Source organism: Ranitomeya variabilis, chromosome 4 (genome assembly GCF_051348905.1).
Source record: "Ranitomeya variabilis isolate aRanVar5 chromosome 4, aRanVar5.hap1, whole genome shotgun sequence".
In the NCBI taxonomy this organism is placed as follows: Eukaryota; Metazoa; Chordata; class Amphibia; order Anura; family Dendrobatidae; genus Ranitomeya; species Ranitomeya variabilis.
In genome coordinates this window covers 216,592,827-216,607,486 of record NC_135235.1, presented here as the reverse complement: position 1 = coordinate 216,607,486, position 14,660 = coordinate 216,592,827, and the positions used below count along the sequence as shown (strand labels likewise).

Sequence of the window (14,660 nt, the reverse complement as noted above, 5' to 3'; positions counted from 1 at the left end):
ATGACGGTTGTGAGGTGAAGATGGGTTATGGGTGTTAGTGATTGTGGGTTCATTTGTAGTTGTGCTGGGGTGATGGTTGCTGTAAATGTTGGTTAGTAGGTGAGAGATATGAGGTAAAGGTTGGTTGTTGGTAACATTGATGGTGGGATGATGTGTGGGTGTGGAGGGGTGATGGTTGTGGAAAATGTGGGTGATGTTTTTGGGGTGAAGGTTAATGATAGTAATTATAGGATGATGTGTCATTGTGGAGGGGTGACAGATGGTGGTTGTGGGGTGAAGATGGGTTATGGGTGCTGGTGGTTGTGGATTGATTTGTAGTTGTAGTGGGGTGATGGTTGATGATAATGATGGTTGAATGATGTGTGGTCAGGGTGGGGTGATTGTTGTGGTAAATGTGGGTGATGTTTGTGGAGAGAAGGATTATGAGAGTGATGGTAGGTTGATGTGTGGTTCTGGTGAGGTCATGATTGTGGTAAATATCGGTGATGTTTGAGGGGTAAAATTTCATGAAAGTGATGGTAGCATGATATGAGGTCGCAGTGGGGTGATGGTTGTGGTAAATGTGGATGATGTTTGTGGGGTGAAGGTTGATGATAGTGATGGAAGGATGATGTGCGGTCACGGTTGCGGTAAACTTGTGTGATGTTTGTGGGGAGAAGGTTGATGATAGTGATGGTAGCATGATATGTGGTTGTGGTGGGGTGACGGTTGTAGTGAATGTGCATAGTAGTTTTGGGGAGAAGGTGGGTGATAATGATGGTAAGATGATGTGTGTTGGGGTGATTATGGGAAAAGTTGTGGCTGTGTGATGGGGTTGTGAATATGAAATGACGAGAGGTAAAGATTACGAGTGATATATAGATGTGGGGTAATGGGTGACAGATGTGGAGTGATGGTTGGCCATAGGCAATATCAATGGTAGGATGTGGTTGTTGTGGGGTGATGGGTGGTGGTAGATGTGGGTGGTGGTTGTGGGGAGAAGGTGGGGTGCAGTGATGGTGAGTTTACATCTGGTTGTGGTGGGGAGATGGGTGGTGGTTGTGGAGTGAAGATAGGTTATGGGTGCTAGTGATTGTGAGGTGATTTGTAGTTGTGATGGGGTGATGGTTGTGGTAAATAGGTCTCAGATATGAGGTGAAGATTCCTTGTGTGGTTGTGGTGGGGTGATGTTTGTGGGGTAAAGGATGATGATAGTGATGGTTGAATGATGTGTGGTTGTGATGAGGTGACGGATGACGGTTGTGAGGTGAAGATGGGTTATGGGTGTTAGTGATTGTGGGTTCATTTGTAGTTGTGGTGGGGTGACGGTTGTTGTAAATGTTGGTTAGTAGGTGAGAGGTAAGGGGTGAAGGTTTCTTGTTGGTGACATTGATGGTAGGATGATGTGTGGCTGTGGAGAGGTGATGGTTGTGGAAAATGTGGGTGATGTTTTTGGGGTGAAGGTTAATGATAGTGATGATGTGTTGTTGTGGAGGGGTGACGGATGGTGGTTGTGGGGTCAAGATGGGTTATGGGTGCTGGTGGTTGTGGACTGATTTGTAGTTGTAGTGGGGTGATGGTTGTGGTAAATATGGGTGATGTTCGTGGGGAGAAAGTTGATGATAGTGATGGTAGGATGATATGTGGTGGGGTGATGGTTGTAGTAAATATGCGTAGTAGTTGTGGGGAGAAGTTGGGTGATAATAATGGTAAGATGATGTGTGTTGGGGTGATGATGGGAAATGTTGTGGCTGTGTGATGGGGTTGTGAATATGAAATGATGAGAGGTAAAGATTACGAGTGATATATAGATGTGAGGTAATGGGTGACAGATGTGGAGTGATGGTGGACTATAGGCGATATCAATGGTAGGATGTGGTGTGGTGGGGTGATGGGTGGTGGTAGATGTGGGTGGTGGTTGTGGGGAGAAGGTGGGGTGCAGTGATGTAAACTCACCATCTGGTTGTGGTGGTGTGGTGGGTGGTTGTGATGGTAAATGTGGGTTAATGGTTGACAGATGTGGAGCGATAGGTAATATCGATGATGGGGTGATGGATGTTGGTGGTTGTGGGATGAAGGTGTGTGAGAGCATCATGAGTGGTAAAGGTAGATTTTATGGTGGGTGGTTAATGGAGAGGGGTAGATGTTTATTCATAGCTGGTGGATGATGGTGATGGCGGTTATAGTTGCTGATGACGTGATTGCCATGGTAAGGTGATGTGTAGTAGCAATGGATATGTATGAGGGTAATGCTCACCTCTTTCAATTCCCCGCACCGCCATCTCTTATTTCTCATAGGGGTTAAATTCATGAAAATCTGCTTTATTCTATAAAAAGTTGAATTATATCATCAAATTATATTTCAATTTTTTTCTAGCTGCTTGAACTCTGAGGTGTCAGATCCCCGTCGGCCATTCCCAACTCTACCGGACACTCCGTAATTATCACAGGGGGATGAACAAGGGGGACAAAATCTAAAACTGTATGCAAATTTTTATTTCCCAAACTCATAGACAATGAATGGCATCATTGTGGGTTACAGATGTAGCAGGGCTGAAAGAGTAAATCTACAGAGTCTCGTCATTATATTATTAGGATATGGGTAAGATTAGCTGCAGTCCTATGTAAAACCACAGATATCATATGTTACAATTAGTTGCCCCAATGACAAACTCAGTGAAAAATGCATCAGTGCAAGTCTTTTTCAATCCTGAAAGACCGCAATATATGTTCTGTATGATATTAAAGTCTATAATTCTGAACGGGTTATTGGTCCTTGGCTCATCAAGTCTTCATCAGTATCTATTAATATCTAATTAAAACCAAGGCGGTAACTGCTCACTTATTGATTGGCACCGGCTAGGCCACAGAAAAGCTCCAAAATATAACCATCAAAAAATGTTCATTTTTTTGGCTGCTGTAAAAAAAAAAATTAGGAAAAGAAAAAAAGAAAAAAAATTATTTAAAAAGAAAAAATAAAGCAAAAAATAAAAGATTGTTTTTAAAAAAAAGAATAATGATAAAATAATATCTAAGTTTTTCATTTTGCAAAATGTGGTATCATCACTTTATTTGGGATAACTAGAAAATAAAAAAATAAAAAAAAATGAAAAAGAATTTGACAAAAATATATCGAAAAAAGCAATCTCGTAGAATGAAACGCTTGCAAAACATCCAAAAAACCAAACGCGGCAGAAAATACTTCTAGTATGACAAACGATAGCATATTAGATTGATTTTATATTTTTTTTTATATCAAAAATTAAGGAAAAAAATAACTTCTAAGATTTTCAGTCATTTTTTATGGGGTTTTTTAAATGTTAATTTCTGAACAGCAAAATAATTTGATCAAATGTGTAAATATTTACAAAAAAAATGCTTAAAAAAGAATAAAAAAAACTAAGTGAGTCCACAAGTTTGGGATGGTACACGGTGGATTATATACGCTTACCGAGCGCCGTGCACTTTTTTGGATGGACAGTTTTTGGCCAAAACATTTGCAAATTTTAACAGATCACAGAAAAGTTAGTTGATAACTCCCCCTATTTTTTTTTTTTTTTTTTAATATCCCCAAAAATAAAAATTAATTTAAAAAAAAAAATGAATTTTTTTGATACAATCATATCTGATGAATACCCTTTTTCGGATAAGGTACTCAATGAACCCAAGAAAAAAATATCTGTCAGATTTTAGTAAATTCTCTAAAATATTTCACTTTGACTATTTAAAAAATAAATATTTTTTTTATTTTCTGGAACAAGGTAAGAGCGCTGGGCTTATACTTGACCTCTAAAATTAAACATTAATCATAAATATTTTCCAAAATTAATTCCGAAAGAAAATTAAAATAAATGTATCATTTTTATAAACTTAGAAAAAAAAATAATAAAAAAATTGAAATATATAAAAATTTGGCCCAGAAACAACAACATGGCTGTAGCTGACTGTGTTGCTGTCACCTGTTAAGATTACAAGGCCCCGGAGCCAATTCCGCCGCTTATCCTCTCGGGAGATCTCAAAACCGAAAAAACATGTCATTTTCCTTTCGACAGCGCTGGAAGGTATTAGGAACCTTAATAAAATGTCCCTGATTTGGCCTCTTCTGTGACACGTTGGCTGAGATTCCCACAGCTGTCCACTGTCTCCGGCCCATTTTGGGAGAGGGGTCAGGTGCAGACATTGGGTGGCGTGGCGGGAGGGGGGGGGGAGTTCGGATCTTGATGATAGGACTTTGTCTCGAATGCCTTCATCATTTTAAGTCCCGTCCTTCGGCAGCTTAACGCTGGCGGAATGAAAATCAACAATACCGCTATTTTCCCCCACTGCCACCAAATCGAAATGGATGCGGGCGACAAACCGTCGCGACACGTTCTAATCAACATTTGTCACTTTATTAGAAAAAAAAAAAATAATAATTATAATTTAAAAAATAAGACGAAATAAAAATCTTAATATCTTTTAAGCCATTCACGTTTGAACTTCCACCCTAAGTCCGACAAACTCAGCACTGCTACATCTCATCCTTTCTGAGCCAAAAAGGAGGAGAATTATTTCATTTCTGATGGTCATGATTTTCATGCAGAAATGGAAAAATCGGAAGATCTCGAGCGTGACTTATTCTACGGGTCTGGTAAGCAGAGAGGAGTTTGTCATACGGCGCAGCTCCTGAGGACGCCTGTGGGTACGGCTACTGATCAGTGAGGTATCGTGGAGCCCAACAACAAAAGTCCTATGACAAATTCAGCTCTGCTTCACGTACAGGGTATGAAATGATAGGAAACCACGAACAAAAAGTGCAAATGTTACAGGACTGTGGTGGAAAGACGTCTCCTGCACACTCCGCTCATCACTCTTATCTATGTACGGAATCTTCTTCTACTTTTCTCCTGGTTCTGATGTAAAATGCGGAAGGAAAACACAATTTCTTCCATTATGGACGGTTTATGTTTTCTTGTGGATTTTTATAGCATCTACTGTTATATTGTATAATTGGTATTTTTTTTTTACTTCTGTTTATCTATCTATCTATCTATCTATCTATCTATCTATCTATCATCTATCTATTATCTATTTATCTATGATCTATCTATTATATATCTGTTATCCATCTATCTATCTTTCTATCACCTATCTATTATCTATCTATTATCTGTCTATCATCTATCTATTATCCATCTATCTATCTATCATCTATCTATTATCTATTTTTCTCTTATCTATCATTCTGTCTTTGTTTGTATCTATTTACTTCTCAACCTATCACCTGCCCATCTTTATCCATCTGTCCATCTTTACATTTCTGTACCTATCGTCTATCTAATTTACTTTTCTTTCAATTATCAATGTTTCCAATTCCTAGTCTATCCATCTATCATTTATCTATCTATCTATCTATCTATCTATCTATCTATCTATCTATCTATCTATCTATCTATCCCGCTGTATATTTATTATCTATCTCAGATTTATCCATATAACCTCCATACATTTTTGTCTCCTTTTCATCTTCTTGCAATTTAGATATCACACTGCCCAATTAACCCCTAAACAGACTGCTTTAATAACCGCACACACACACATCACAGCGCTGGCATCACTTGTATCCCCCCTCTATCTATCAGACCCCCTGTTATTAATCTCATGTGAAATGAGTCCCTATGTAACTGTAACGGGTGAATTTATCAATCAGTGAACTATCCCAGACACTGATGAATCTGATCTGCGGGATAACACACAAACATGTCTTCTTCATCTTGCAAAAAAAAAAAGGAATAAAAAAATGAATTCTGATGAATCGATACTTTCACAGGGGTCGGCGTGTGGGAGACTTGAGGCAACGAAGGACGTCAGCATTCTGAATATGCAGAGTTCTATTTATGTAGCAGAGCTAGATTTGCTATGGAGTTCTATCAGAATACCTGTCGGAATTATCGGTTTTGCTTTAGTCCTGTGTAAGATGACTTAAAATGAGCCGCAATGCTTGTATTAGTAAATGACAAACTCTGCTCTGCTACACCTGTGTAAAGTATAGGTGACTTACACCAGAATTTTTTATTTTTAGGGTTCATAATGACAATGATCCATGTGTGTTTTGGATGAATGGGACTATGGCTGCCGCCGTCGTAGATTGTAAGCTCTTGGGACGCCGCAGTCCGCCGGAATCCCATCTCAGCCTTACATGAATCCCTCTCTCTTTAGATAAAAGAAGAACACGGTGAATTCAGTTACAGACGTCGCCGGCCTGGGCCGCTGTTCTATTCAATTACATTTAATGGAGGGTCAAAGTGTCAGTGAATTCCAGTGTAAATAAAAGATGGCGGCAGAAAAGACAAATTATCTCCTATTTTCACACCGGCCACATCCCAACGCCCCGACATAGTAGTTTCTTATATCATATTATATATTCATACTGCACAGTACTTCCTACATACTTTAGGATACATAAACAGATGATGCAGAGCTGTGTTTGTCATAGCATTCATCGCAGAGCTGTGTTTGTCATGGCACAGCTGTGTGTCATCACAGAGCTGTGTTGGTCATCGCAGAGCTGTGTTTGTCATCGCAGAGCTGTGTTGGTCATCAGAGAGCTGTGTTTGTCATGGCAGAGCTGTGTTTGCCATCGCAGAGCTGTGTTTGTCATGGCAGAGCTGTGTTGGTCATCGCAGAGCTGTGTTTGTCATGGCAGAGCTGTGTTTGCCATCGCAGAGCTGTGTTTGTCATGGCAGAGCTGTGTTTGTCATGGCAGAGCTGTGTTTGCCATCGCAGAGCTGTGTTTGTCATGGCAGAGCTGTGTTTGTCATGGCAGAGCTGTGTTTGCCATCGCAGAGCTGTGTTTGCCATCGCAGAGCTGTGTTTGTCATGGCAGAGCTGTGTTTGTCATGGCAGAGCTGTGTTTGCCATCGCAGAGCTGTGTTTGCCATTGCAGAGCTGTGTTTGCCATTGCAGAGCTGTGTTTGCCATGTCAGAGCTGTGTTTGTTATGTCAGAGCTGTGTTTGCCATTGCAGAGTTGTATTTGTCATAGCAGAGTTGTATTTGTCATAGCATCTATTGCAGAGCTGTGTTTGTCATCGCAGGACTGTTTGTTATTGCAGAGCTGTGTTTGTCATCGCAGGACTGTGTTTGTCATGGCAGAGCTGTGTTTGTCATTGCAGAGCTGTATTTGTCATAGCATCTATTGCAGAGCTGTGTTTGTCATCGCAGAGCTGTGTTGGTCATCGCAGAACTGTGTTTGTCATCGCAGAGCTGTGTTTGTCATGGCAGAGCTGTGTTGGTCATCGCAGAACTGTGTTTGTCATCGCAGAGCTGTGTTTGTCATGGCAGAGCTGTGTTTGTCATTGCAGTGCTGTGTTTGTCATTGCAGAGCTGTGTTTGTCATAGCATCTATTGCAGAGCTGTATTTGTCATTGCAGAGCTTTGTTTGTCATAGCATCTTTTGCACATTTTTGAGGTCACAGAGTTTAGATGACGAAGTAGGGACATCTGCAGTCCTATGCAAACACACAAGTAACACATACTATTAAAACAAGGCTGATGACAAACTCGGCTCTGCTACATCTGATACAGAATTTAAGATTATCTCTACCGATCTGAGTTTTTTTTATGTTTTTGTCTCATTTATTTTTGGGTCGGTCATTTGATAAAATGGAACACAAGTCAGCGCAAAGCTGTTAGGACATGATAGGAGTTGTAGTTTTACAGCCACAGGTTGGAGATCGCTGATTTTACCTCTCGCATGTTCGCTCTACGACGAGTCCATGAAGGAAGGAAAAGTCAGCGAGTGCCATGAACATCAGAAAGCAACAGGTGTATTGGGAGTTATGGGAAGTATATGGTGTGATACTGGGAAATTATACTGAATATTAAACGTAGATGTAGCAGAGCTGAAAGGGTTATTGTACTTTTTGCTTTATTATGGTCTAAACGACAAAACAACTGACTGCACAACACAATAATGAGTGGTCTACAGATAGATAAATCTCACAAGCCTAGCTCTGCTACATCAGATTCAAAGCTGAGCTTTATCGGGACGTATATACCTGCATGCAACATACTGGTGGGCATTATGTGGTATACAGATATAGCAGAGCTGAATGTGTCATTTAATGGATTCCCTTGCAGTCCTATGTAAAACCATAGGTTACACATTTACCATGGCGAGAACATTTCACAAACTCATCTCTACTAGATCTGACACATGGAAATGGGGAAAAAAAAGTATGAGCGGGTAAATTAGGACACCCCAAATATGCCCCCACCCCTTGAAATTGTGCAAGATTATAGGGTAAAAGGATATGACACCCAGAAATGTACAAGTAGCAGTGCCAAGTTTGTCGCGTGTGGTAAAGCGGAGTTTGCCATTTGGCACAACTCAACTCATGGAGTTTTACATAAACCTGTAGGTCATCAGACACCATTAAAAGTAAAAAAAAAAAAAAAGGCATTTCCCCAGTAGGGCGATCGGTTGGACTTGATGGATTATTAACGACACAGCTATGTAAATTCGGCTCTGCTACATCGCCCGGTAGGGTTATGGGTTGGACTTGATGGGACCGGTGTCTTCTTTTTTTCCATCCTTATCAACTATGCAACTATGTAAATTGGGCTCTGCTACATGGAAGGATTTGGCGAGAGCTCCTGCGTCGATGGCCATATGAGAGAGGTGGTCGGAGGTCTTCGTAGAAGGCTTTTTGGGGTCTTACCGGGGTAAGTGGAGGGTTAAGTGTAGCAGGCGCTTGGCATGCAAGCAGCGTCCGCAGGCAGCCCCACAGAGGGCAGAGAGAGGCAGTTTAGCTCTGATGGATACACACACTTGTCTCTTAATCTCCGGAGCTCCTGATCAATACGCTATTTCCCTTTGTTGCCAGAAAATTCGATCCTTGCCCTGGAATTAGGTTCCCTGGCTTAATCTAAACGGAAACTGGCCCCAGTTAGCTGCAGAGAGGGGAAGAGACGTGAGAGAGGGGGAGAGGATAAAGAGATTGAGGTACGGCCGCGGAAAACGGTAAACAGGCGAATGGCGGACGCAGACATAAATTGCGAAAAATTTATAAAAATTCCAGAATACCGGGGGGTTTTACCCTTACTAGAAAGGCGGCAAAATTATAAAGAGCTCGTTATCTCTAGTAATGTGCCAAAGTGTAAGCGCGCGTTCACACCGAGTCTTTTTGAGGAGTTTTTATTTTTCTCCAAATTCCTCAAAAAACTTGAAGTTTTTGCTAAACAAAAAAACTCCACAAAAAGACCTTAAAGTTAACCGAAAAACTTAAGGACGGACTGAATTTGTCAATTGTAGCAGTGCAGCCGCTGCTAAGTTTGTCGTTTCGCCCCGTTTGTGGTTTTACATAGAACTGCGTTATCTTAATGTAGAGCATTAGAGAACGATTAAATGACCAACTCAGCTCTGAAAAACAGCCGGGGGGGATGGAAACTCCAGGGAAGTCTCCAGCCAAGAGGAGGAAGATGGGTGGAAACTTTACAGTAGAGCTTTTCCCACTTTGCTAAAAGTTGCCCAGAACTGTATGTAGCTATAGCAGAGCCGAGTTGGACTTTTGACACAAGTCTGTTTGTTTTAGGTGATTTATAAAAAAAAAATAAAAAAATTAGATCTCAAACACTTTCAGCTCTGCTACATCTACAAAAGATCTAATTCCTTGTCTTAATTCAGATTATGAGCCTGCACTACACCATTTGCTTCTACGTCTTGAGTGCCAGATCACTATATCTTATATGGACCTTTTAGGTGACTATTTCCAGGTTGAGCAGGACTGGACTGCACCAGTAGTGTAGTCTTAGAATTGTCTTAGACAACCTTTTGCTTCTAGGTCCTGACGGACCGATCACTACATCCTATAAGGACCTTTTAGGTAACTATTTCCAGGTTGAGCAGGTCTGTACTGCACCAGTAGTGTAGTCTTAGACAACCTTTGGCTTCTAGGTCCTGAATGTCAGATCACTACATCTGATCTGGACCTTTTAGGTGACTATTTCCAGGCTGAACAGGACTGGACAGCACCAGTAGTGTAGTCTTAGAGTTGTCTTAGATGACCTTTGCTTCTAGGTCCTGATGGCCAGATCACTACATCTGATCTGGACCTTTTAGGTGACTATTTCCAGGCTAAGCAGGACTGGACTGCACCAGTAGTGTAGTCTTAGACAACCATTTGCTTCTAGGTCCTGAATGCCAATTCACCATCTTATATGGACCTTTTAGGTGACTATTTCCAGGCTGAGCAGGACTTGTCTGCACCAGTAGTGTAGTCTTAGAATTGTCTTCGATAACCTTTTGCTTCTAGGTCCTGACGGCCAGATCACTCCATCGGATCTGGACCTTTTAGGTGACTATTTCCAGGCTCAGCAGGACTTCTCTGCACCAGTAGTGTAGTCTTAGAATTTTCTTAGATAACCATTTGCTTCTAGGTCCTGACAGCCAGATTACTCCATCTGATCTGGACCTTTTAGGTGACTATTTACAGGCTGAGCAGGACTGGACAGCACCAGTAGTGTAGTCTTAGAGTTATCCTTCTGATCCCATGTACTTGCCACGATGTAGCAGAGTTACCCCTGTGTCTGGAGTAGAGAGGTGACTTTTCTCCTCTCCTTACACTACAGTCTATACATGTGTCCAACTTATATTAATGCACCTACCCCCATCAACAAGAAATCAACAAGAAAAGTCAAGTCTTGGAGTACTCACATTTTCCTTGGCATCCAATATCCTTTACAGAAGACCTCAGTTGGCTCCTTGAAGACTTGAATAAAATAATGAAACTCAGAAAAGAAAAAAAAAAAAGTGAGTGTCCTTTAAAGTAACTCTCCCTCCAAGCCAGGAAGCCAATGGAAGTAGAAGAAAGAAGGTTGGAAGAAGTGACTTAAAGTGTCAGGAAGGGAGAAGAGGTAGTGGAAGAAGAGTAGGAGAGTAAGAAGTTGGGTGGAAGAGGAGAAGGAAAATAAAAAGAAAGGTGGAAGGAAATAAAAGCCAAGAAGAACAAGATGACAGAAAAGGAAGGAGAGATCCCAGATAATAATGATGAAGGAGAAGGAGGGATGGATAGAAAGGCGAAGAGGAGGAGAAAGGAAATGTGTGTGCGCTCTGCAGTGCCGGCTAAACTCCTTTCCTGCGCACTCCTGGCTTCAAGCTGCAGCAGAAAATATATGTACAGGCAGCCAGTGTCTGGGATCGATAGAATATAATTTTCCCCAAACTCGGAAAATAAAGTTCATAGATGATCAAATTTGAAAACAGATGTCGAATCGCGATTCTAAATAGGATTCGATCCCTCTCAATGCACTGTAGATAATATTTGGCCTGCCACTTGATGAGAATGAGTGATTTCATTTACACAGGGTTGTTAGGGAGTGGAGATAAAAAAAAAAAAACTTGTTTTGCTGAAAATGGCTTTTTTTTTTTTTTTTTACCATCCACCCCCCAAGTGCCCCCCTCCCAGCACCACCATCTTTTCCTTTCCCATCCCCCCTTCCTCCTCCTCCTCTTCCCTAGATTTAGTTTGGGGAGTGTATGGTTTGGTGTTTTTTTTAGAGACCCCTAAAGTGAGATGGATGAATGTCACCCCCTGGGCTCAGTGGAGGGGAGAGAGAGGGGGACAGATGCCACCAATAAAAAGAAAGCGACCAGATAAATGAGACTTGCACCGGCAGGACCCCTCTCTCTGCATTCCCTGCCCGCAATAACAATTACTTATCGACCGCTCCTCACTCCAGAGGTGGGGACTGGAGGCAGCCAAAAAAGCACCCGAGGTATTTCTCCTGCAGCCTCCTTATTTATTTATTAAAGCCGGGACTGCATGGGATGAAGGAGGAGGAGGAGGAGGACGGTGGAGGAGACCTGAGGGGGGAACACGCACTGGGAAGACGCTCCGGCTCCGGGACACAGATTCATCATCACAAAGTGCGGAGAGTACATTCTCGGGAGCGAAGTGTGTGCGTGCGGCGCCGAGGAGGAGGAGGAAAGTTAGAGGCAAACTTTCCCGAGCGACCCCTCCACGCGGGCAGTGACCCCTCCACGCCTGGCCTCAGCCACAAACTTTACTTACAATAAACCCCCCTAACCCTAGCCCCATTCTGTCTTCTCAGAATTCTCCCTTTTTCTTTTTCTTCCTACTTTATACCCCTCCAAACTTCATCACCGTCTCTCCCTATCTCTTTCCTGTGTCCTACACTTTCCTCTTCCATCTCTCTACCCTTCTCATTGCCCTCTACGGGTATGTTTCCACGTTCAGTTTTGCTTCAGTCTTTGGTCAGGATTTTATGCAGGTAAAATCCTGACCAAAACTGCACCTGAGGTCACTGGCAGGTCACCTGCGGTGTACCTGCGTGTTTTGCTCATAGTAGCAACATGCTGCGTTTCGAAAAAACACACCACGCATGCGTTTTCGCGGCAAAAACGCATGCGTTTTTTAACGCATAGTGGAGTCTGGATTTCATAAAATCCCCTCCACTATGCTGTAACATCTGGACGCTGCGTTTTTGACGCTGCAGAAAAACGCAGCGTCAAAAACGCCGCGTTTCCTGAACGTGGAAACATACCCTACCACCATGTTACCCTCTTTATGCCCCTCTTTTGCCACCTTTCCTCTAATTTTGCCCCTCTCTAATTTATGTTCTCAAACCTATTTCCTTCTTGCTCTCCATCCCTCTGCTGCCTTTCTCTTTTTACCCCACTTTCTCTTGCCCTGTCTCTGACCTCCATTGTGTTCTCTCCAAGTCTTCCTTTCCTCTTTTGCTTCCTTTTCCTCTTCTCCTTCCTCCCTCTTCCCCCACATCGTCCTCTTTTCATCCTTGCTCATTTTACCACTTTCTAAACCCCTTTCTCTTTAAAAACTCTGTTTGCCCCTCCAATTGCTACCCTTCTCTTTCCTCTTCACTTTCTCTTGCCCTAACTCTCTTGCACTTTCTCCAAGTCGACCTTTCCTATTTTGCTCCTTTTTATCTCTCCTCCTTCCCCTTACATCATCTCACCTTTTTCCACTTTTTATACCACTTCCCCTTTCAAAATTCAGTTTCAGTCTCCAATTGCTACCCTTCTCTTTCTTCCCCACTTTCTCTTGCGCTTTCTCCAAGTCGACCTTTCCTATTTTGCTCCTTTATATCTCTCCTCCTTCCCCACATCTGCCCCCTTACATCATCTCTCCCTCTCCCACTTTTTATACCACTTTCTCTTTCAAAATTCAGTTTCCCTCTCTAATTGCTACCCTTCTCTTTCTTCCTCACTTTCTCTTGCCCTGCTCTCTCTTGCACTTTCTCCAAATCGACCTTTCCTATTTTGCTCCTTTATATCTCTCCTCGTTCCCCACATCTGCCCCCTTACATCATCTCTCCTTTTCCTTTTTATACCCCCTTCTATTTCAAAAATCAGTTTCCACCTCCAATTGCTACCCTTCTCTTTCTTCCCCACTTTCTCTTGCGCTTTCTCCAAGTCAACCTTTCCTATTTTGCTCCTTTATCTCTCCTCCTTCCCCACATCTGCCCTCTTACATCATCTCTCCCTCTCCCACTTTTTATACCATTTTCTCTTTCAAAATTCAGTTTCCCCCTCCAATTGCTACCCTTCTCTTTCTTCCCCACTTTCTCTTGCTGTGACCTCTCTGACCTATCCAAGTCACCTTTTCCTATCTTGCTCCTTTTCTCTCCTCTTTCCCCACATCTGCCCCCTTATATCCTCTCTTTCCCACTTTTTATACCCCTTTCTCTTTCAAAACTCAGTTTCCCCTTCCAATTGCTACCCTTTTCTTTCTTCCCCACTTTCTCTTGCTCTGACCTATCCAAGTCAACCTTTCCTATCTTGCTCCTTACCTCTCCTCTTTCCCCACATCTGACCCTTATATCATCTCTTTCCCAGTTTTTATTAAAAAAAATAAAAAAATTAGTTTCTCCCTCCATTGCCACCCTTTCCCCACTTTCTCTTGCCTTTCTGTATCTCAGACCTCTCTTGCGCTTTCTCCAAGTCAACCTTTCCTATTTTGCTCCTTTTTTCTCTTCTGTACACACCTCTGCCCCCTTACATCCTCCCTCTTCTCCACCCTTTTCTCTCTCTAAAATACCTGTGCCCCTTACCATCCCTTTCCCTCATTTTGTTTCTCCTTTCTCACTCTCCTCCAACACCCAAATATCCCCAAAGTCCTCCTCTCCCCATCACAATCCCTGCCCCTAAGCACTGTCCATAATATTACACTTCTCCCTCTGGTCCCTGTGGCCCTATGCAGCTGCCTAGTTGATTTCAGCACCTTGGAGAGCTCCAGCCCTGACAGCCCCGTCCACACCATGGAGGCCGGTGCGCCCTGAACACTGAGTTATTGACTGATTATCGCACTATTAATTTCCTCTCTAATTGCTCCTCCACCTCTCCATTTGAGGTCCCTGCTGGAGCCTGGAATATTATCAGCTGCACATGGAGAAATCTGCCTATACCGCCTTATGCTGCAATGATAGGAGGAGCAGAGGAACGAAATACAAGAATCAGGAGAAGAATTAATGATAACACTAATAATAATAAATATGATGCAAATAATTTCATTTACGGAAATAAGAAGCCTACTGTCATGAATTACTGGGTATATAGGTTTTCTATTCAGGGGTCGGTTGTGGACTATGGGGGTATTTGGTACCACATGGGAAAATGGGGATAAGTAGGTGGTTGGGGTTTTACATTTGGCTGAATTTTTGG

The 14,660-nt window shown here is 42.3% G+C and overlaps 1 protein-coding gene across 1 annotated transcript in view; it reads right to left on the bottom strand.

Annotated features, from left to right (window-relative positions):
• ERFL (ETS repressor factor like) overlaps positions 1-11,105 on the bottom strand; it is a 75,469-nt gene extending 64,364 nt beyond the window's left edge. The window contains exon 1 of the mRNA XM_077257290.1: positions 10,674-11,105. The gene's annotated coding sequence lies outside the window, so the exon portion shown is untranslated. The remainder of the gene's footprint in view (positions 1-10,673) is intronic.
• Positions 11,106-14,660: the final 3,555 nt, after the last annotated feature.